Here is a 25161-nt window from a genome sequence, read left to right on the forward strand (position 1 = left end):
GATCGTTAGGAGCAGTGTTGGTTTAGGTTTTGAGAGCAGTTCTTCTATCATTATGTGTGATGTTCTGCTTTTGTATGCTGCTATTGACCTTTGCAAAGGCTATGATATTGAGATGGGTTGGAGTTGTAATGCCTGGAGATCATGTTCAGATGCCATTATTACAGAGGACTGACACAGACGTTGACGAGGAAGTGGTGATAGAAGGTGGACTGGTGGAGAAATATCCATTTTGAATGTTTAATTATATTATAGTCTTAACATCTATTATTTTGTCATTTAGTAGTTCCATACTATAGAGAGGTATGATTAAAGGGGGGAAATGGAAATGTGACTTATAATTAGGAATAATGTGAAAATATGATATTGTGAATTTCACATCTACTTATAAGGTGTTAATCTGCATTTGATGTTTCAATTAATTTGCATCTGCTGTCTTTCCAAAAGATACTGGTTGGTGTTTTCTTCTTTCCTCTTAGAATGATACTGGGGGAAGACCACTGTGAGGGTGGTTGGTTGTTCAGGAACCCCGACATTCTGAAGGGATTCAGACACTCAAGTATTGACAATAACATGGACTGGAGGGCCCTGAACAAGGACACTGTGATAAAATGTCCAGATTTAAAACACCATCGACACTACACTGAGAGTCGACGCTGCTGAGGAGCTGCAGTGTGATACATTTTTATGTCTTTTCTTACATATATTTTTGGATCTTGTTCTATTATATTGTAATCTGTGATATTGATAGAGGATGATTATATGGTAGTGATAATCTTAGTAAGACATAATAGTTTGACTTAGTTTTTGAGTTTTCTTTTATTGCATGAGTAATACTTAAATTTTATAATATTTTCTTTATTTTAATTGTTTGAAGAATGATGGTTTCTGCTATGGGGTGAATACACTGGGACCTCAGATGTTTTCTTTTTTTTCCCGGTGCTTAGGGATATAGGTGCTAGGCAGGGAAAGGTCCATTGGAAGGTGCGATGGGTCGACCAGCCTGAATTTGGACATTTTATGATTTTATTTACTGAGGTTTCCATATGTATTTGCTTAAGTCATATCCCTACACAAAATGTTAAAATTCCTCCTTTTTAAATTGGTCTGGAGTACTATATGTGGTCGCCTAAGGCAGAGGGGCCGTGAGAGAATTTTTCCTGTCTAGATTGATTGAAGGGTATTTCAGGAAAGATAGCTGCCTGACAGGTTTTCGCTCTCGCACTCCATAAAGTTGTTTTATTGCTAAGGTTAATGCTGTAGAAAGCATCATTGGAGGAACTGTTATTTTTTCACAACTACAAAATGTATGTATTACTCTTTTATTTTCGAGACTCTGTGTAGTCTCGAAGGGAGGAAATATGTAGTATCTGACGTGCCACATGTTATGTGACGACCGGGGTCTTATATGATCAGTTAGGGGCCCAGGTCAAGATTGTATTATGGCTTAGGTCAAGGATAGATAAGTAAGATGAAAGATTGGATTCCATCTAGATTGTCTCTCTGTCACTTGTCACATTTTGTCTCAAAGTTCATCAAAACAACCGACCTATATATGCAGGGTAAATTGAGCCGTTATTCAGAGCAGTTCATATTGGCTTCGAACTCTCTCTCAGGCTTCCTGGATGCTTGATAGATGCTGTACTTCTTGTAATAAACCTTTCTTTATGCAAGCAAGATGGTGTCATTGGAGACTTCTTCATCACCTTCACATCATCGCTATTTAAGAAACAACAACACTGTCAATCATAAAATTCTCTAAATTATCTACCTTCAACTTTCCTTCAGATACACTTAAATGGTGGGAATCATATCTATTAAATAGATCTCAGTGTGTCAGAGTACAGAATCATCAATCAGCTGCCCTCCATTTGTCCACAGGTGTCCCACAAGGACCTATTCTGGGCCCATTGTTATTTACATTATATATAAATGATCTTCCATCTGTATGACACCAACATCCAAATGTATGCAGATGCCACTGTAATTTATTTACATGGTAGTGTGGCAGTATGACGTGACGTATTGCCAGCTGTTAATGCTCGTACTACCTGGGGCTCGTTAGCCAATCGCTGTGGGCCAATCCTGTATAAAGATAGGGGGTTTACTATCTTGACGCCCTTTGTTCTTTGATGCTGATGACGCCTCACTTCCTGGTCGCCTCGCCTCTGCCTCGCACCTGTGCTGCACTCGTTGCAGGTATGTTTGTCATCCTGTCAGTTTGTCAGTTTCCATTTCGTTCTGTTATTTATTAGCGATTTATGCCTCCTGTATGTTCTGGTCCTCCTCTCTGGGTCCCCTCGCTCATTCACTGCTTTTCTGGTAGGTCCATTGTTTATTTCCATTTTCCTATTAGCTTTGCACATTAAACCTAGTGTATCATAACATCAGCTGTATTATTTTAGATGTCGCTTGTGACAGTACTGGGGACTGCTGTAATTAGGGGAGAGACGTCCAGAATCACTGCTGCTTTGATAGATGCAAAACTGCTTTGCTAGACGCAAAACTGCCTTGCTAGACCCAAAACTGCTTCGCTTACGGAGATCTGCTTGGCTTGATGGGAATTTGCTTGCTGCTTTGCACTACTGGGAACTCTTGCAGCCGTGCTTTGGCCTAAACTGCACGCTTGCTTTGCCTTACTGAACGTTTATCCTTTGCCTGCTCCCACCGCCTCACGCATGAACACTGCCTCTGCTCTGTTGACGTTAACAGAAAGCTTCGGCTGCTGTTGGCACAGCTGTTGACGAGCAGTGTTTGCAAGGTGTTGAGTACAGTTACTTTGAACTGTTTTACATATCGCTGACTGTGGGACAAAAGGATTTATTTAGCTAATTTGTATTTTTGTGTATTGTTTTCTTTTTGGTTTTGTTTGCCACTTGACTGTTTGTTTGTTTGGTTACAAGTTGATCTTTAGTCAATTGTTAACAGAAGTTTAGTTTTCATTTCCTCGTTTCATTATCTTTATAAATTTGATTGTGTTTATTCATAATTTCATTGCTTTTCATAGTCAACTTTGGATGATTTATATCATTGGAAAAAAAAGTAATTTTGTTTAATTTGGGGTAATAATTCCCCACTAATTTGTTTTTTTGGTTTCCCCCTTTCAGCAGCTGAGGGCCAATGGTGGTGGGACTGGTGTCGACGGTGTGGGTGTCCTTCCTTTTCGTTTAGGTTTGCTGTGCTGTCCAATCCCCGGTGTGGCTGATTCACCATTGTGTGCGTGCTGTGTGAGTGCGATTTTACATGTATGACTGGGGTGACCCCTTCTGACTCCTCCCCATCTTCACTGGCCCATTCCCACCGGTAAGCACTCAGTGCTGAAAGCCCCCTGCCCCCCTTCAATTAATTTGTTCCTGAAGTCTACATTTTATATAGTACATTAATCGTATTTTAAATTTTGGATAATTGTTTAATAAAAGAAGTGATATATTTTTGAATGCAACCACGTCTTTCTGCTCCATCTGTATAACATACCTGTGTGCTTGTTCTGTTAATATACAGAAGTAAATCAAATCTCCAGGTGAAATTCCTGGGTGGCGTTGTCGGAAATCTTCAATCCTAATTACAATAAATTTCTTATACTTACTGTCCAACTACTTATCACATTCCATTACCAACTCTTAACCCCTTGTGCTGCCACATTCTAGCGTTGTCGGCAGGATATACTTGTTGAAAGCAGAGATGTGTGTTCCATTGCTAGTTTTTTTTTGTATTTTCCTCCTTTTATCGTGTGTTCACATGACTACTGTATGAGTGGTTGTTCTAAAATTGGTTCAGAAGCAAAGCAGCAGTACGTTTCTGGTAGTCCTGTGGTGAGTGCCAGTGAGGATATATTTTTTTTCCTTCTCGTTTTTTTGTCGTTATTTGGCCAAATTGCCTTCTCACACCGTTGCCTTCTTGAGTATAGGGTCTCCCTTTAAAGTAGGGTTTAACTATGGAGGGAGAATTGCAGGAGTTGCGGGATGTAGTCGTACAGCTTAAAGCAGATAATGAGAGGTTGCGACGGGAGCAGAGTGCGGGCTCAGGGCCAGAGTGCGGCACCTTCTACGTCTTCTGCGTTGCTCAACAATCCCACTGTCACCCCTGTAGAGAGGCTAGTTTTTGTGCCCCGCAATAGAAAATGTCCCATGTTTAGGGGAACGTCGGGCAGTGGTTTGACGGAGTGGCTTGAGGAAGTGCAAGCTTGTATGAGGGCACGCCGCTTAACTGCATCCGAGCAGGCATACTTTCTGTTTGATCACTTGGAAGGTGAAGCACGGGAAGAAATTAAGTATCGCTCTGCCAAAGAGCGAGGGGACCCAGGCAAGGTAACTGCTGTATTAAAGGAACTGTATGGTTGCTGTGAATCTTATATAGCCCTACAGGAGGCATTTTTATCTCGTTGACAGCAGGACGGTCAGACTCTGCAAGAGTTCTCCCTTGCGTTAATGAGCCTTATGGCGGCGGTGAAACAGCGTGCGCCTAGTGATATGCCAAATTCTGAAACTTTACTGCGCGATCAGTTCACTGAGTATGTTCTTGATTGTGCACTTCAACGCGAGCTTAAACAGTTTGTGCGCATGTAACCAACTGCGACTTTACTTGAAGTTCGCGGCGAGGCAATCAGGTGGGAGCATAAGGGTATGCCGCCAACTACTTATCACATTCCGTTACCAACTCTTAACCCCTCGTGCTGCCACAGTAGCAGTATGACACAAGTTGCTAATGAACTCACTAACTCCATGGTTCATGTAACAGCGTGGTTAAAGCAATGCTGTTTACAACTAAATGTGTCGAAAACAGTACGCATGTGTCACAGACTGTTTTTATATACTTGATTCACTTTGCATGTTTTTACCCTTTTTTAGTGTGGTTTTATTATATTTGTATTTAACTTATATTTGTATATGGTTTAGTTATTTATATTTGAATTATTTATTGCATGGTTTGTGTATTTTATGGGGTTTGTTTTTACTTCCTGGGTTGTGGATCAAGTGATGGGACTAATGAGAGACACCTGTGACACACCACCGCTGATGAAGATTGGTGGATGGGAAACTGGGTACTTGTTTTTAAGAGGAGCATGGACAGGTGAAGGGGGACGGGGAAAGGCAGAGGACAAGAGACACACGCGAGCCAGGACAATGACCAGCACACACTGGATCACGGAACAGAGGCTGCGGAACAGAAACGGCTGCAGCAGGTACCCGAGACAGCAAGACGGGAGTGTGGTTGAGAGGAACATGGAACTGACCACAGAAGGATGGGTCCGACCGACGCGGTGACACTTGGTTCAACGCCCACCATACGATAAGTAAAGGAAAGCGAACCAAGTTAGCCTTCCTGTGTGTGTGCGTGCTGCCCATTGTTGAAAAGTCAAACACTGCAAGTAGATTACTGTTGTCTTCCCACAGCGCTCGGGTTGGGAGGATTCAGCAGGATTGGCAGGGCTGGAGCAGAAGACTCGACGGCCACAGGAGCCCCTTTCCCCCCTTGCAGACTCTCAGACTTTAAGTACTCTGTTCCCCTTTCTTTTACTACTTATTTTCCTCCAACATAGACGCCCCCATCAAAGGACACCTATTGTGTTATTTTACCCTTGGTTTTAATTCCTCCATTTTTAAACCTGACTTTGATCCTGGTTTTTAGTATTTTAAATAAATCATTTAAATTGACTGACTGTAGCTGTTTTTATGTAATCTTTTAACAGTGGTAATAGTTGCAGGTATATTCAAGAACCCCACACCTTTGTGTGACATTTTAATTTGGCGTTGCTGGCAGGATACCAGCTCCACTGTTAAAAAATGGACATGGCCTAGCAGAGTACTGCTAATGTACCCATAAATGCACATTTTGTTATGCCATGGTTTATGGGGGCTGCATGGATTCCTAAATTTGATGGTGAAAAAGCTAAATTTGTAGAATGAGGGCTCAGGTGGAAGCCATGCTGAGGGCACAAGGGCTGAGCCAGCAACAGCAAGCTGATTTTGTCCTGGGTGCTCTAGAAGGAGAGGCTAAGCGTGAGCTGCCGCTAATTGCTCCAGGGGACAAAGACACAGGTAAAAAAGTACTGGACATTTTACAAAGACTTTATGCTAAACCAGCCACAAAAGCGCAGTTGTGAGCTATTTTTTTTTAACTGCAAACAGAGGCCTGAAGAAGGTGTGAGTGCTTTTATACTGCGGTTGCGAGAAATGTTTTTCAGATGGCAAGAGCAAGATGGAAACAACACAGAAGAGGGTGAAGATCTTCTGTTGGACCAGCTGATGGTCGGGCTACAACCAGGACCAGTGAAGCAGGAACTGAGTAGGCAACTGTGACGTAATGAGAACATGACCTTCGCTGATGCCTGTGAGGAGGCACGGGCCCTGGGCCAGGAGCTGCAAGATGGTGAGTCGGCCATTTTGTCTCAGAGAGTTGCAGTCCCAGCCCTACAGAGTACATCTACAGTAGACCTGGAGAAACTAAACGGCCAGATACAGGCTGAGCTGCAAACAGACCTGATGGGGGGAAATGAGGAAGGAGCTTGTGGGACAGATGAAAGCCCTCTCAGCTGATCTAATGGAGGGAGTGCGAGCACAGCTCTCAAGCAGGGAAGTGTTTCCAGCCTCCAGAGCCCCAGTCATGGACCATCAGGCTGGCGACCACAAGCAGGCACAGCAGAACCAGCCTACCAATGGGATGCACAGGGCCGACCACTCTGTAGAAAGTGTGGGGCTACAGGGCATGTTCAGCGACAGTGCCCCCAGAGGCCATCGAGGCCGCAGGATTTTTTTATCTCCCCTACAGCTGAGGGCCACGCAGGGGGGGCAGTCACGGAGGATGAAGAGCCCACAAAATTAGCAACCCAGCCGAAATCTGCCTTGGTTGGTGAGTGCCTTGATGTTGTTGTAAAGATGAATGGATGTTCTGTACCTTTTGTGCTTGATACAGGCTCTCAAGTCACCCTGCTAAGCCAAAGCTTGTTTGCAAAATGTCTGGGAGGAACTGGTGTGACCAGTGCTGATAGAGTCCCTTGGCTGACACTCCGCGCTGCCAATCAATCAATCAATCAATCAATTTTATTTATAAAGCCCAATATCACAAGTCACAATTTGCCTCACAGGGCTTTACAGCATACGACATCCCTCTGTCCTTATGACCCTCGCAGTGGATAAGGAAAACTCCCCAAAAAAACCCCTTTAACGGGGGAAAAAAAACGGTAGAAACCAATGGCCTTAAGATTCCCTACATTGGCTATACTCTGGTCAACTGCCTGGTAGGAAGAGTTCATGTTCCTGGAAAGGGTGTAATAATTGTCAATGATGAATGCTTGGGTCCAAACAAAGGCATACTTGGCATGAACATTATTCAAGCTGTGTGGTCTGCTCTCACTCAGGGGAATCACCCAGGGCTGTCAGCTTTCAAAACCACCATGCCTGCTTTTGAAGGGCGGGTCTGGGCCCAAGCTTTTGAAGAATGCCAGCAAGTTGCCACCAGTGTACCTCCCCCACCTTACCAGGGTGTGGCAAAACTACCACAACAACAACCAGTCATCATCCCTCCACACTCTGAGATGATTGTTTGGACACAAGTATCTGAAGGTGTGACTAACCAGTCTTGTGATGTGATTGTGGAATCTCTCCCTGACAGTGACACTGAATGGCGTGTGGGTCGGACGCTAGCCACACTAAATGGAGGATGAGTGCCCTGCAGGATCTGCAATCCCAACCCTTACCCGGCAGGGTGAGGAATTATTGTCTATCTGTTTGTTATTCGTTGTTTTACATATTATGACTTCTGTGTTCCTGTTTTTGTTTGTTATTTGTTGTTTTATATATTATGACTTCTCTGTTCCTGTTTTTGTTTGTTATTTGTTGTTTTATATATCATGACTTTTGTGTTCCTGTTTTTGTGTTTTTTAATGGCCTGTCTTTTTAACATCATGCCGGAGGACTACAGTTGAAAATTAGCCTTTGGCTAACACTGGCACATTTACAGCAATGTCCATTAATGTGCACTGTCCTCTAAATAAATAAATAAATTAAGTGTTTGAGGTGGCGAAGACCGACATACAAGGAGAACAGGAGGTGGTCCTCAACAGTGTGGAGCCAGACGTTGTGGAAGTATCGGTAAGGCGGGTAGAGGTTACAGAGGGAGAAAATGAGATGGAGATGGGCTGACCCCCCACCAACAGAATGAAATGACCAGCCTGCTGCAGAGGTGGAAGAAAGCGTTTTCAAGTCACGATAAGGACTTCGGCTGCACTGGCATTGTGAAACATCAGATACCTACTGGTACAGCACCACCAAGCCGTGAGAGGTATCGACCCGTTCCTCCAAGCCTCTATGCTGAGCTGCGAACCCTGCTGCAAAATATGCTTGACAGTGGTGCTCCCATCGTGCTTGTAAAGAAAAAGGATGGGAGCTGGAGGTTCTGTGTTGACTACAGAAAGCTGAATGCGCTGACTCACAAAGATGCATATCCCTTGCCTTGTACTGAGGAGTCACTGACTGGGCTCAAAGCTGCAAAATGATACTCCACACTAGATCTCGCAAGTGGCTACTGGCAGGTGGAGATGTAGGGGCGGACTGGCCATCTGGAGGTTCTGGAGAATCACAGAACAGCTGGTACTCACCGTTGTTTTTTTTTGTTTGTTTGTTTGTTTTTTCTCCCTGATAATCTACTGTTCCACGTCCAGTCCGCTAGGTGGCAGCCTTTAAATTGGATGCCAGTCGGCCCATAGATATCTGTGAGCCGGCCGGCCGCCAATCAAATTGAAGAAGAAGGAAGCGCATACCGTATGCGCACCGGTTGTTGTGGGCTGGGCCGAGTCAAAGTCCATGGCTGTTTTTTAGTCCCAGTCCGCCCCTGTGGAGATGGACCCCTCTTATAGAGAGAAGACTGCCTTCATCACCCCCTTTGGCCTTTACGAGTTCGAACGGATGCCATTTGGTCTGTGTAACGCCCCTGCCACGTTCAAACGGCTGATGCAGAGCTGCTTGGGGAACATGGTAAATGAATCATTGTTGATTTACTTGGATGATATGGTTGTGTTCTCCCCTGATTTCAGCAGTCACGTGCGCCACCTGGAAGAGATGTTCAGTCGGCTCCATCAGCATGGATTGAAGTTACAGCTGAAAAAGTGTCGCCTGTTCCAATGAGAGGTCACTTAGCTGGGACATGTCATCAGTGAGAGGGGAGTGGGTACTGACCCAGCAAAGACAACTGCAGCACGAGACTGGCCAGTGCCCTAGACGGTAAAGCAGGTAAAATCCTTTCTCGGTTTTGCTAGTTATTACCGCCGATTCATACCTGCCTTCTCCAAAATCACAGCACCACTGCATGCTTTGACACACAGTACCAGTCATCAAAAGTCTGCCCTGATCAGCTGGTCCCCAGAATGTGTAATTGTAGTTTCATTTTCTTTGTGTATTCTTTGTGTTTTTAAACTACTTTAGATGTCTAGACCTCTTAACCTCCCACCCAGATACAAAATCCTGCAGGATACACCAGGTGTGAAACACAACCTAGGGGGTCGGAGCCAATACTTGCAGCAGACAAAAGAGTGTCAAAACACTGGGTAGGGGCACCGCTCCCTGCCGCAGACAGAAGGGTGTGAAACACATCCTAAGAGGCGGTCCTCAGGTATAAATGTTTAAGCTTTCCCATGCTCGGGGTCTTTCTTCATTCTGACCGCTCGTGTGCTGATTGACCTTTTCTTTGCAAAGAAAATAAAAAACCTTGTCGGCCGGCAGAAGTCTCTATTTCATTATTCACCAGCAGCAGAGAATTTCCACAACAAATGTCAACAGGCTTTTGATCAGTTAAAGTAGGCCTTGATAAATGCACCTATCCTGGCATACACTGACTTCTCCCTCCCATTCAGGCTGTACACGGATGCCAGTTTTGACGGTCTGGGGGCAGTACTGGCACAGGTACAAGGGGGCAAAGAGAGGGCAATTGCCTATGCCAGCCATAGCCTCCACCCATACAGACGCAACGACCAGAACTACAGCTCCTTCAAGGCTGTTGGCCTTGAAATGGGCGGTTACAGAGAAGTTCAAAGACTATCTCTATGGTGTAGAATTCACTGTCTTTACAGATAAAAACCCATTGGTCCATCTTGACACAGCCAGGCTTGGAGCAGTGGAACAGCGATACAGGTATACCATGAAATACTGCCCAGGTACCCAAAACAGAAATGCTGATGCTTTGTCCAGGTTGCAGGAGCAGAGGGAGGAAGTGGCGCATGCAGATCAGGTCACAGTGGAGGGTGATGACACATGGGGGGAACGTCAGGCCCGGGACCCGGATCTGGGTGAGACCCGGGTCCCGGGCCTGATATTCAGTTCTAGTGTAAAGCCAGATGTCTTTGTAGCAGGAGAAAGGCTACAGATTGTATCTGAATACAAGTACCTCGGAGTTCTGATTGACTCTAATCTCTCTTTCAAGGCACAGGTGAAAAATGTCTGTAACCGGGTCAAATTCAATATTTCAATCTTCAGGTTAACTCGACAATTTATGTCAACAGATGCAGCTAAGATTAAAAAAAGTGAAGATTTAAAAAAGGGACCTGCATGTAATATTTTTAGATCTTGCAAATGCATTTGGTTGAGTACCGCATAGCCTCATTTGGAGTGCGTTTGACTACTTCAAAGTGCCACAGGTAGTTCTTAACTTAGTGAAAGCATATTTTCAGGATATTAGGTTGTGTCTAAATACGGCAGGTTTCACAACAGGTTGGCAGAGGCTAGAAATAGGTATTATGCCAGGGTGTACAGTTTCTCCATTAGCATTTACTATGGTGATGGAAGTAATCATCAGGGCTTCTAAGTTGGTGGTAAGTGGGGGGAGACTGCAGAACGGGTTGCATCTTCCACCAGTTAGGGCTTACACGGATGACATGACACTGGTGACCACAACAATGCCATGTACAAAGAGGCTGCTAGAGAAGGTAAATAAGAACCTCAAGTGGGCCAGCATGAAGATCAAGCCTGGTAAGTCTAGAAGCATCTTGATACGGGAAGTTAAGTGATAGGAAATTTGTCATAGATGATGAGGAAATCCCAACAATTAGGGAAAAGTCAGTAAAGAGCTTAGGTGGGTGGTTGAATGATGAGGAACAGATGGTGAAACTGGCTGAAGGATTGGATAGAATAGATAAATCAGAACTTCCAGGAAAGTTGAAGTTGTGGTGTTTGCAGTTTGGGCTATATCCTAGATTAATGTGGCCATTGTCAGTTTATGAAATTCCAATATCCATTGTGCAGAGAATTGAAAGGTTGGTTAGCTCCTATATTAGGAAGTGGTTGGGCGCTCCTAGGTGCCTCAGTAGTGTTGCATTGTATGGAAAAGGGAAACTTCAATAACATTCAATTTCAATGCTATGTGGATGACACCCAGCTCTACCCGTTCCCCTTCCCCCCAGGTTAAGAGTCTGGGTGTCATCCTTGACATCACCCTATCATTCCAGTCCCACATCAACAATGTCACTTGCTCAGCTTACTTCCATCTACCCAACATCCCACGCCTGCGCCTGTCCCTCACATCCAACAGTACTGCTATCCTGGTCCACACCTTGGTTGCATCCCGTCTTGACTACTGTAATTCCCTTCTTTTTGGTTTACCAGACTAGCCCATCCATAATCTGCAACTGGTTCAAAACTCTGCCGCCAGAATTATTTCCAGAACCCCCTCTTCTAGTCATATTACACCTGTCCTGCAGCAACTCCATTGGCATCCAATCAAATACCGCATCACTTATAAAATCCTACTTCTCACCTTCAAGGCCATCATAAACTTTGCCCCTCAGTATCTTGCTGAGCTCCTTCACATTAACATACCCAGCCGCACTCTCAGGTCTTCCTCCTCCATTCAACTCACCCTCCCACCTGCTCGCTTATCCACCATGGGGTCGAGAGCCTTCAGCCACTCGGTCCCCCGCCTCTGGAACTCTCTACCGCAGGACATAAAACACTCGGACTCTGTCACCTCCATGAAATCCCGTTTCAAAACTCACCTTTTCAGACAGGCATACTCCCTTTAATCTGGACTGGAATGACCTCACTGTTGCACTTTACTGCTGTTTTATGTATTACGTCATTATGTATTGAGTTTTTTGATTGTCATGTTTTATTGATTATCAGGGCCCAAGCACTGACCGAAGGCTGGGCGAAGGCCCTATTGAAACTGAAGGAATTATTATTATTAGGGCCCGAGCACCGACCGAAGGCCGGGCGAAGGCCCTCTTGAAACTGAAGTAATTATTATTATTAGGGCCCGAGCACTGAGCAGTGCGAGGACCCTATTGAAATGCAAGGATTTATTATTAGGGCCTGAGCACCGACCGAAAGCCGGGCGAAGGCCCTATTGAAACTGAAGGAATTATTAGGGCCTGAGCACCGACTGAAGGCCGGACGAAGGCCCGATTGAAACTTAAGGAATTATTATTATTAGGGCCCGAGCACCGACCGAAGGCTGGGTGATGGCCCTATTGAAACTGCTCCGTTTATTATTATTACGGTCTGAGCGACGACAAAGTTGTCCGTAGGACCCTATTGTAATCGCACTGTTTATTATTAGGGCCCGAGCACTGGGCCGGACAAAGGCCCTATTGAAAGTGAAGGAATTATTAGGGCCCGAGCGACGACAAAGTCGTCCGAGGACCTTATTGAAATCGCGCTGTTTATTATTATTATTATTAGGGCCCGAGCGACGACGAAGTCGTCCATAGGACCCTATTGTAATCGCGTTGTTTATTAGGGCCCGAGCGACGATGAAGTCGTCCGTAGGACCCTATTGTAATCGTGCTGTTTATTATTAGGGCCCGAGCAGGAGACCTGCGAGGTCCCTATTGTTTTTCGAATGATTATTAGGGCCCGAGCAGGAGACCTGCGAGGTCCCTATTGTTTTTCGAATGATTATTAGGACCCGAGCAGGTCACAGACCTGCGAGGTCCCTATTTTTTTTCTCCTCATTATTTTTATTTATTTATTTTTTTCCTTCCGCCAAAATGATCGCATTTTTCACTGCCTGAACATACCCCAAAACTCAACAAACTTGGAATATAAGTCACACCTGGCGAAAAATTTTATAATCTATTGTCGTCCTGAATTTCCACCACTAGGTGGTGCTATTATTAAGGAAAGTGCGTTTTGGCTCATAACTTCAATTCAATTTCAATTCAATTCAATTCAATTCAATTTTATTTATAAAGCCCAATATCACAAATCACAATTTGCCTCACAGGGCTTTACAGCATACGACATCCCTCTGTCCTTAAGACCCTCACAGCGGATAAGGAAAAACTCCCCAAAAAAAACCCCTTTAACGGGGAAAAAAAACGGTAGAAACCTCAGGAAGAGCAACTGAGGAGGGATCCCTCTTCCAGGACGGACAGACGTGCAATAGATGTCGTACAGAACAGATCAGCATAATAAATTAACAGTAATCCATATGACACAATGAGACAGAGAGAGAGAGAGAGAGAGAGAGAGAGAGAGAGATGCAGGTAATGACAGTAGCTTACAACAACATTAATGAAAGTAATAATATTATAGTTATAGTTCTGGCTACTGTGGTACAATATGTTGAAAGTACGTATTAGTATCAGACAGTATACTTGTGTGACAATAGTCATATGTGTATAATAACAGTAGAAGTATGACTAATGACTAATGATGGCAGCAGCAGCAGGAGGCATCTGGCAGGACCACGGCAGCAGCACAACCACACACGTCACACTGTCCAGGCACCGCTGCGGTATGACTTATTCTGAGAGACAGTGGAGCACAAAGGCTCCGGAGAAGAAGCCGAGTTAGTGACATCCAGAATGGCCGAGTTAGCAAGATGCAGTAATAGGATGAGAGAGAGAGAGAGAGAGAGAGAGAGAGAGAGAGACTTCCATATACTTTGTCGCACATTCAAAAACCGTATATACGCGTTCAGTGAATTGTGCTGAATCTTGTGGTATAGGCCACTCCCATTTGTGCCTACCGTTTTTTCCCGCAAATTCGCAAAATGTTGCAAACCTACTTTTTCGAACTCCTCCCAGGCAATTTCACCAATTGGCATGAAACTTTGCACACAGCATCTGTGGACCCTCCCGACAAAAAGTTATTAAAAGAATTTCGATATTCCAAACAATACTCAAGTTATTAAATAGCAACTTTCTGCAGATTTCGTTCTAAACAGGAAGTGCTGCATATCTCCACATTGGTGTATCCGAATGACATGACCACTTCCCCATGAGCCCCTGAGGCTCTGTGCAAAGTTTCGGGTGATGACCACGAGGTGGCGCTCTTTAAATTGAAGTATTTTATATCTCAACATTGGTTGGACGGATTAACACAAAACTTGGTATAATTATTGTCAATGCCCTCCTGAGGATATCTGACGAAGGACTTACCGATCCGCCACTAGGTGGCGCTCTGGTGGCCGTCTAATTTAATATTTGGCACTGTGCCAACACCATAACACTCATGGAGATAAAATTGATAGGGGTGGTATATACTGGCCCCTGTAACTCACACACCAAAAATGACTAGCAGGTGGTGCTGTTTTCAATGCAAAAGTGTTTTTGGCTAATAACTCCCACATAATATGTCGCACATTGTTAAACCTTCTCTTTACGTGTTCTCTTCCACTGAATTGTGTGGTGTAAGCCACGCCCACTTTCGTGGTAACTTTCCATTCGCTAAATCACGACAAATGAAAAACATACTTTTTCAAACTCCTCCTAGGCGATTTGACCGATTTGCACCAAACTTTGCATGTAGCATCTGTGGACCCTCCTGACAAAAAGTTATTAAAAGAATTTTGATCGTCCAAAAAATGGCCAAAATATAAAACAACAAATTCCTGCACATTGTTTTCAAAACAGACAGTCTTTCATATCTTGACCAAATACAGTCCAATTACCACAACACTTTTGCTGATTGTGTTCCATGGCCGATGAGAGTTTGTGCAAAATTCGGTGCAAATCGGCCAATACGTGGCGCTCTGGTGGCAGTCTAATTAGTGTGAATGGAAGTAAATTGGAAAATCTTTAAATCCTCTTCAAAACTCATTGACTTTCAACCTCTTCTTGTCCCTCATACTTTGAGCTAGAAACACCATGTCAACTTTCAAAGAGTCAGAAGACCTTGAACTATTGGGCATGTATTCAGCTTCTACTTTTTGGAAAACTACATACGTGGGTTGGGTGCCTACCTGTATACTGGAAATGTTAGTAAGAGATAACGTTTATTTTTTAATTTATTACAGCTGACAAGACATCTAGGTGCACGCCCCCCGACGGCAACATGCCCGACACGCGTGGACTGCGAGGGCCCGTTCATCGCTGCTTGCAGCTTTAATTAGGGCCCGAGCGACGACGAAGTCGTCTGAGGACCCTATTGAAATCGCGCTGTTTATTAGGGCCCGAGCACCTAGCGGTGCGAGGACCCTATTGAAATGCAAGGATTTTTATTATTATTATTATTATTATTATTATTATTATTATTATTATTATTATTATTCCTCCAAATTAATTGCCTTTTTGGGAGGCTTAACATACCCGAAAACTCATGAAACTTTGCACCCATCTCAGAACTGGTGAAAAATTTGATATTTTAATGGTCTCGTGTGCGGGTTCCAAAAAATGGCTCAGTAGCGCCCCCTACAAAAGCTTGAGGAAACAGCCCCTGAAGCTAGTTTAACTTACATGTATGAAACTCGGCAGGCTTATGTAACGCTCAGAGACGTACAAAAAAGCCTCTTGGAGGCATGCTCTAAACCCAACAGGAAGTCGGCCATTTTGAATTTACTGTGCAATTTTGATGCATTTTTGGCCATTTCCAGGGGTCATAAATGAACAAACTAGTCCTAGAGATTTCATCCGATCGACTTCAAACCTTGGTCTGTCCCATCCCAAGACCTTGAAGATGAAAAGTTATCAAAAGCTTGAGTTTTCGTCAATGCGTGTGACCGTGGGAGGGCGTCAAAGTTAGGGGTCTCGCCACTAAACAGGAAGTAGTTTATAACTCCAGCATACATGGTCCAATTTTGGCCAAACTTCACAGGATTGATGCCAGTCCTGTCCTGAACACATCTACATGTCAATAATTAGAGATAAACATAACGCCCCCTACTGGCAACAGGAAATGTCATGTTTTAGACTTTAACGTACATCTCCTATAAAATTGACCAGATCCATCTCAAACTTGGTCAAAAAAGTCATAAGACGTTGATGACGCTTTATTGTGGAAACTGTGAGTTTTCGTCGGAGGGCGTGGCCATGGCCTGGCGGGGAACTTTGATGTTTCACCATGATGATAAACGGTGCTGTAACTTGACTCCACGTGGGAATATCTTGCCAAAAGTTCACACATATGTTGACAGTCCAGCCCTGAACACATCTACATAGGAATTTTGAATCACCGCCATAGCACCACCTACTGGCAACAGAAAGCTACTTTATACATTCTTTGATGTCCCTCTTTTAGCAGGTTAATCAGATCCACCTCAAACTTGCTGGTCTAAGTCCTTAGACCTTGATGATACTTAAAAATGAAGCTTTTGAGTTTTCATCAAACGCTATCACCATGGCGCCGCCTTGTTCGCCATCAAACACAATGTTGTTTTGAAGGGACAAGGGATGCTTGAAAACTCACCAAACGTGGCATACACATCACAGGTCGCAAGTCCTGTTGTCTGATGTGATTTTTGTGCTTTGATGCACCCCCTAGAATATTTCAATTATGCAGCCCCCAAAGCTGGTTTGACCTGCATGTATGAAACTTGGTAGTCACCTGTAACATTCTATTATGTACAAAAAAGCCTCTTGGAGCCATGCTCCAAACCTGACAGGAAGTCCGCCATTTTGAATTTACTGTGCAATTTTGGTGAATTTTTGCCCATTTCCAGGGCTTGTAAATTAACGAACTTGTCCCACAGATTTAATCAGATTGGCTCCAAACTTGGTGTACGTAAGCGTGACTATGTTGTGACCAAAAGTTATCTCAGGATTTGCCCAATGTTGAATGGCGTGCCCGCTGCTGAGGGTTGAATCTTGAGGTCTCGCCATGAAAAACGAAATTGCTGTAGCTTTGGCATAAATGGTCCAATCTCCACCAAACTTCACATGATTCATATTCGTCCCGTCCTAAACACATTCTCATTACCATATTTCTTTATAATCATAGCGCCACCTAGTGTCGAAAGGAAGTACTTCTTATCAGACACTTATCTTTGGATTAATCTGAAATTTTAGTGCTGTGGTCTATATTTGATGTACACAAACGTGACATATCATTAGTGTCTATGCGCGCTGCAGAGGATTTACTTTTGATGTCTCGCCATGAAACAGGAAATTGCTTTAAATTTGGATTAAATGGTCCGTTGTCCACCAAACTTGACATGATTGATATTTGTCCCACTCTGAACACATTTATATGACAATATTCCGTGATAGTCATAGCGCCACCTAGTGGTGAAAGGAAGTACTTCTTACCAGACACTTATCTTTGGATTCACCTGAAATTTCAGTGCTGTGATCTATATTTGATGTACACAAACGTGACATATCATTAGTGTCTATGCACGCTGCAGAGGATTTACATTTGATGTCTCGCCATGAAACAGGAAATTGCTAAAAATTTGGAGTAAATGGTCCGTTGTCCACCAAACTTGACATGATTGATATGTGTCCCACCCTGAACACATTTTTATGTCAATTTTCCGTGATAGTCATAGTGCCACCTAGTGGTGAAAGGAAGTACTTCTTTCCAGACACTTATCTTTGGATTCACCTGAAATTTCAGTGCTGTGGTGTGTATTTGATGTACACAAACATGGCATATCATTAGTGTCTATACGTGCTGCAGAGGGTTTAATTTTGATGTCTCGCCATGAAACAGGAAATTGCTATATTTTTGCCATAAATGTTCTGATCTCCATCAAACTTCGGATGATTCATATTAGTCCTACCCTGAAAACATTTATATGACCATATTTCCTGATACTCATAGTGCTACCTAGTGGTGACAGGAAGTAGGTCTCAAACACTTATCTTTTGATTTATCTGAAAGTTAAAAGCTGTGGTGTATATTTGATGTACAAAAACATGATGTATAATTACTGCGCTCTCCAACTCCCTCTAGTGGAAAGAGGAAGTGATACAAAATATGAAATATGTTATTCCAGCACTGTATCAGGGATATGCCAAGTCACTCATGCATGCGATGTCTAACTTTGACAGAAATTAATTGACACGTCAGAAGACGTCTTGCCAGCCCCCCCGAGTTGCGTTCATCGCTGCTTGCAGCGTTAATTGTTATTATTATTATTATTATTATTCTTGCGACGTTTTGTGCCCCAATTTCGCCCCTTTCCCAAATTTGGAAATGCTTCTAACTTTCCATATTTGTCCGGCCACATCCAAAATTCGATATTTTTGGGCGGTTGCACATGGTCGGCGCAAAATGCCGAAATAGCGCCCCCTACAATTTTCAAAATAGCCTCCCCATTGGGGTTAGTTTGTCGTAGGCAAACAAAATTTGGTACACACATGTATCATACCCAGACACACAAAAAAGTCTCTTGACGTCATGGTGAAATCCCAACAGGAAGTCAGCCATTTTGTTTTGAATTTTTTCGTTACGGCGATTTCCACAATTTACATTTGAACGAACTTATCCTAGGGATTTCGTCCTATTGACTTCAAAGTTTGTACAGATCATCCTGAGAACACGCTGATCAAAAGTTATTAAAAGCTTTTCTCTATGTCAAGGGGCGTGGCCGCTAGGGCGTGACAAATTTTGGCGACTTTTCATTTTCTTGCCATCGAATTTCGAACGGCTCTCCCACCCACATACTTGATCGTAGCAGCTTCAAACTTGCTGGACATGATGATGGCTCCGCCCCAAACGGCCCGATATGTTAATATCCCACCTTACTCATAGCGCCCCCTGGTGGTAACAGGAAGTGACCAGTTTTTACTTTAACATGTACTAATGCCACAAACTTGACCGCATCAACTTCATTCCACTTCTAATGCATGCAGAACAAGTTGGTGAAGCTACCTTATAAACGCTGTGAAGCTACGTCTCATGGTGTCCATGTGGTGGCGTGGCGACTATCGATCCCTCGCCACTAAATACGTTTGGCATTTTGATGGTTTCAGCGACCTCATCTCCTCATGAAAATTGACACACAGGTCAAGAATAGCGAGCTCTTACATCTGATAGGGGCGTCGCCCGTGGGGGGGACAAAATGCCTCTATAGCACCCCCTTGAAATTTTCAAAAAACCCTCCACATAGGGGGTTTTTTTTGGAGTAGGAACATGAAAATTGGTACACATGTGTATGTTGTCCAGACGCACATGAAAGTCTCTGGCACCAGTGGTCTACTCCAAACAGGAAGTCGGCCATTTTGATTTTGACTTGTCATTTTGGCGTGATTTCCACATGTTGTATTTTAACAGATTAGTCCTAGGGATTTCATCCAATCGACTTCAAATTTTTTACAGATCATCCAGACACCATGCTGATCAAAAGTTGTGCTCTGCATGTCTGTAGGTCAAAGGGCGTGGCTGCTATGGTGCTGCCATTTTTGATCCATCGCCATGCATATTCAAGCAGCTCTCTCTCCCACATACTTCATCCAAACTGCTTCAAAATTTCTGTACATGATAAGAGCCCCGCCCTCAACGCCTCCATATGCCCGCAGGCAATCTTGCTCATGGCGCCCCCTTGTAAAAACAGGAAATGCCATCTTTTACACTGACAAACACCAACCTCAAGCTCCTGACCTGATCAACTACATTTTGTGGCCACATGACGATCAAGTTGATGAATCTCCACGGTGACACGCGTGTCCTGTCATGTTGCAGGCTGCCGCGTTGGCAGTGGCGACTTTTCATCCTTCGCCACGGAACATCAACTTGGTATAAATCCTTCATGCACTGTCCGATTTGCTCGAAATTTCACATGTGTGATGATGGTCCACCCCTGAACGCACCTGGCCACATCTGGTTACGCTCATAGCGCCACCTGGTGGATGAACGAAACATTGCGTTTTTTCGCTCCTGCCAGGTTTTTTCTCCCTTCTCGCTTTGCGCCACAGCCCCCGCGTGCCTCAGGCCCCCGCGGTTGCATGGGATAGTGAGGGCCCGATCACAGCTGCTTGCAGCTTTAATTAGGGACCTCGGCTGAAGGGCGAGGACCCTATTGTTTTTGTAGCGTTTATTATTCTTTCTTTCTTTCTTTCTTTCTTTCTTTCTTTCGCCGTCTCTTTAAACTTGAATTTGCCCCCCTAAACATGTGAAATTTTTTTTAAAATTTTAGAAAATGACAAAATGAATCCAAAAAGTGCCAAAATGGGCTCTCTAGGGCCATGACGCACTCACACCCATGACCTAATTCCAACAGGAAGTGAGCTATTTCCCTTTCAGGGTAAGAGTTTGCCTCAAAAAAAGAAATTCCTTAAAAAATCAACTAATCCTACACTGTTTATCGTATCGGCTTCAAACTCACACACTTTACCGTTCAACATGTCCTTATCAATTATTCTGTATAACTTTTTCATTACTCGAATGGTTTGGATTTAATGGCGTCTTACAGTTGATGTCTTCCAAAACCTCCTGATGATTTTTTGTGCCACCTAGACACACTAAAATGCCCAGTGCGATGGGTAGGAACCACTTAGAAAGACCAAACCAAAACTGTCTTGTTCGTCTCATAAAGACCTACAAATGTCGCACTGCAACCCCTGACCTAACTCCAACAGGAAGTGCACTGTTGTTCTTTGAATGTAAGATGACGTTTTTCACAAATTCTGTCTCTCAAAAAATATTTGCTCCTACACCGTTTATCATAACTGCTTCAAACTTGCACAAATTACAGCTCTACCCCTGGTGAACATTACTTGTGAAGGACTTTGTCATAACTGGAATGGTTTGGATTTTAGAAGCGTTAGAAGGTGCAGGACACAAATCCTCATGATGATCTCTGTAAGAAAAGATGAGAGCCAACACACTGTAAACTTGTGATTAAGGTGACATTTTTGAGTCCATAGACATACAAGCTTTATATTTCTGTGTTCAGAACAAGTTTATCTATCTGGTAATGCTTTCAGATTGAAGATTGGACCCACGGTTTGGGATCTGGAAAGATTAGTTTGAGAAACTTTCAACCCATTTTGCTCTCTGTGTGAGCTGCAGCTCTCATTAATTAGCATAACAAAAGCTTCACTCTGACAGTCTGTGTGTTAGAGTGAAGTGTGTGTGTGTGTGTGTGTGTGTGTGTGTGTGTGTGTGTGTGGTCACACAGACATGACAGTATATCATTTACCAAACTGTTCAGCTCATGGTGCTCATTCATAAAACTTTGAAAGAAATGCCTGATACCAAAAACCTGTAAATACAAGATGTCCTGGTGAAACTCTTTTACCTCATTAAGAATTGGAATACATGTAGTCCTGCTCAGTTTCTCCACTGACATTAACTAGTATATATTTGTGTCTGTTTGCTGCACTTAGATCCTCACAACAGCCAGTACACATCACTCAAGCTTTCACTAGGTCACATGATTTCAAATGAATATGGATGTGTTGTTTGATCATTACACATGTCAAAGTTTCATTAGGTCACATGGCTTATGTCTACAACTTTCAAAATATAAGCTCACACCACCATAAGAACCTTGGACTTTTTAACCCTGCGGGCCCCCTTATAAAAAAATCACACCTGTCCCCTTCGGGACGGTGTGAACAACCATAAAAATATTAAATATTAATATATTTCTCTACATTTTTTTTGCTTAAATCTTTTAACCAACTTCTACTCAGATTATGCATATCAAATATTCATTCCTTTTGAGGATTTTAACAATTTATTTGCCATTTTATTTACATGAAGTCACTGTTACTTTAATGAAAAAAAAAAACATGAATTAAGATTACCTATATAATAAATGTTGGATGGATTTTTTTATTTCATTTATCACAGTCTGTGATATGTGAATGATAAATAACAAGACCAGTTTTGATGCATTATCATTTTTGGGGCAGTTTCAATTTTTCAATAAAAACAGACACTGTTCCCCTTTTTTTTTGTCTTTGGTGAAAAACAACCATAAAAATATTAATATTTTTTTCTATTTTTAACTCCTACTCAGAATATACATACCAAATATTCATTGTGGGTGTATGTATGAGAGAGAAAGACAGGGAGAGAGAGGGAGAGAGAGAGAGAGAGAGAGACATGGAGGAAAAAATAATGTAACCTTAAAGCAACCTGCAGCTCGTCCTTGTCCTCGTCCTCGTCCTCATCCTCATCATCCTCCGCTTATCCGGGTCTGGGTCGCGGGGGCAGCAGCCTCAGCAAAGAAGCCCAGACAGTCCTCTCCCCAGCCACTTCCGTCAGCTCTTCCGCGGGAACCCCGAGGCGTTCCCAGGCCAGCCGGGTGATGTAGTCCCTCCAGCGTGTTCCGGGGCGGCCCTGAGGTCTCCTCCCGGTTGGACATGCCCGAAACACCTCCCAAGGGAGGCGTCCGGAAGGCATCCTTACCAGATGCCCGAACCACCTCAACTGGCTCCTCTCGATGTGAAGGAGCAGCGGCTCTACTCTGAGTCCCTCCCGGATGTCTGAGCTCCTCACCCTATCTCTAAGGCTGAGCCCAGCCACCCTGCGGAGGAAACTCATTTCGGCTGCTTGTACTCGCGATCTCATTCTTTCGGTCACTACCCAGAGCTCGTGACCATAGGTGAGGGTTGGAACGTAGATCGACCGGTAAATTGAGAGCTTCGCTTTCTGGTTAAGCTCCCTCTTCACAACAACGGACCGGTTAAGCCGCTTCACACTCGGCTGCGAACCGCCCCAGCGAGAGCTGGAGGTCACTGTTTGATGGACCACGTCATCCGCAAAAAGCAGGGACGAGATCCTGCCATCACTGAACCTGACACCCTCCACCACTCGGCTGCGCCTAGAAATTCTGTCCATAAAAGTTATGAACAGAACCGGTGACAAAGGGCAGCCCTGGCGGAGTCCAACCCTCACCAGTAACAGGTCCGACTTACTGCCAGCCACGCGAACCACATTCATGCTCCTTCGGTACAGGGACTGGATGGCCCTTAGCAAGGGGCCACCAACCCCATACTCCCGGAGCACCCCCCACAGGGTGCCCCTGGGGACACGGTCATAAGCCTTCTCCAAATCCACAAAACACATGTGGACTGGTTGGGCAAACTCCCATGCCCCCTACAGCACCCTGGCGAGGGTAAAGAGCTGGTCCACGGTTCCGCGTCCGGGACGAAAGCCACATTGCTCCTCCTCAATCTGAGGTTCAACTATCGACCGGACCCTCCAGCACCCTGGAGTAGACCTTACTGGGTAGGCTGAGGAGTGTGATCCCCCTATAGTTGGAATACACCCTCTGGTCCCCTTTCTTGAAGATGGGGACCACCACCCCGGTCTGCCACTCCAGAGGCACTGCCCCCGATGTCCACGCAATATTGCAGAGGCGTGTCAGCCAGGACAGCCCTACAACATCCAGACCCTTGAGATATCCAGGGCAAATCTTGTCCACCCCCGGGGCCCCGCCGCCTCGGAGTTCCTTCACTACCTCGGCGACTTCTGTCCCTGAAATTGGGCGCCCCCTCTGTTTCCTCACTGGAATACTTGCTGGTGGGATTGAGGAGCTCCTCAAAGTATTCCTTCCACCACCCGACAATGTCCCCAGTTGACGTCAGCAGCTCCCCGCCCCCACTGTAAACAGTGTGAGCAAGTTGCCGCCTTCCCCCCCTGAGGCGCCGGACGGTTTGCCAGAACCTCTTTGGAGCCGATCGATAGTCTTCCTCCATGGCCTCACTGAACTCCTCCCACGCCCGAGTTTTTGCCTCTACGACTGCCGCCGCTGCGCTCCACTTGGCCCGCCGGTACCCGTCAGCTGCTTCCGGAGACCCACAGACCAACCATGCCCTGTAGGCCTCCTTCTTCAGCCTGCGACTGGCCCCAGTGGCCTTGCGGCCACAGCTCGCAACCGCCGCCTCGACAATGGCAGAGCAGAACGAGGCCCATTTGGACTCAATGTCCCCCTCTGCCCTCGGGACGCGGTCGAAGCTTTCCCGGAGGTGGGAGTTGAAGATCATCTGGACAGGTTCTTCCGTCAGGCATTCCCAGCAGACCCTCACTGTTCGTTTGGGCCTGCCAGGTCTGCGCGGCGTCTTCCCCCACCATCTGATCCAACTCACCACCAGGTGGTGATCAGTTGACAGCTCTGCTCCTCTCTTCACCCGAGTGTCCAGAACATATGGCCGCAGGTCAAATGATATGACTACAAAGTCGATCATTGACCTGCGACCTAGGCTGTCCTGGTGCCACGTGCACCGATGGACATCCTTATGTTTGAACATGGTGTTAGTTATGGCCAAACTGCGACCCGCACAGAAGTCCAATAACTGATCACCACTCGGGTTCAGATCGGGCAGGCCGTTCCTCCCAATCACGCCCCTCCAGGTCCCGCTGTCATTGCCCACGTGAGCGTTGAAGTCCCCCAGCAGAACAATGGAGTCCCCGGTCGGGGCACTGTCCAGCACCCGTCCCAGGGACTCCAAAAAGGGTGGGTACTCTGAACTGTTGTTCGGTGCATAAGCACAGACAACAGTCAGGACCCGTTCCCCGACCCGAAGGCGCAGGGAAGCAACCCTTTCGTCTACCGGGGTAAACCCCAACGTACAGGCGGAGAGTCTGGGGGCTATCAGAAAGCCCACCCCGGCCCTCCGCCTCTCACCCGGAGCAACTCCAGCGAAGGAGAGAGTCCAACCCCTCTCAAGGACTAGGGTTCCAGAGCCGGAACTATGTGTCGAGGTGAGGCCAACTATATCTAGCCGGTAGCGCTCAACCTCTTCCACAAGCTCCGGCTCCTTCCCCACCAGAGAGGTGACATTCCATGTCCCAAGAGCCAACTTCTGTAACCGAGGATCGGACCACCAAGGCCCCCGCCTTGGTCTGCTGCCCAATCCACATTGCACCGAACCCTTCTGGATCCCTCTGCGGGTAGTGGGCCTGCAGGGGAACGAGCCCATGTAGCCAGTTCAGGCTGGGCCCGGCCGGACCCCATGGGCGAAGGCCCGACCACCAGGCGCTCGCCCACGGGCCCCAACTCCAGGCCTGGCTCCAGGGCGGGGCCCCAGTACACGTGTCCTTGTTTGTATCCATCATGAAG

General features: G+C 45.2%; 1 long non-coding RNA gene across 1 annotated transcript in view; it reads left to right on the forward strand.

The window, feature by feature from the left end:
* The first annotated feature begins 2157 nt into the window (after positions 1-2157).
* Positions 2158-25161, forward strand: part of LOC117247886 (uncharacterized) — a 30721-nt gene continuing 7717 nt past the window's right edge. The window contains exons 1-4 of the long non-coding RNA XR_013487903.1: positions 2158-2196; positions 3108-3300; positions 7609-7701; positions 9029-9224. This is a non-coding gene — a long non-coding RNA (uncharacterized LOC117247886). The remainder of the gene's footprint in view (positions 2197-3107; positions 3301-7608; positions 7702-9028; positions 9225-25161) is intronic.

The sequence above is a fragment of the Epinephelus lanceolatus genome, chromosome 17 (genome assembly GCF_041903045.1).
Source record: "Epinephelus lanceolatus isolate andai-2023 chromosome 17, ASM4190304v1, whole genome shotgun sequence".
Taxonomy (NCBI): domain Eukaryota; kingdom Metazoa; phylum Chordata; class Actinopteri; order Perciformes; family Serranidae; genus Epinephelus; species Epinephelus lanceolatus.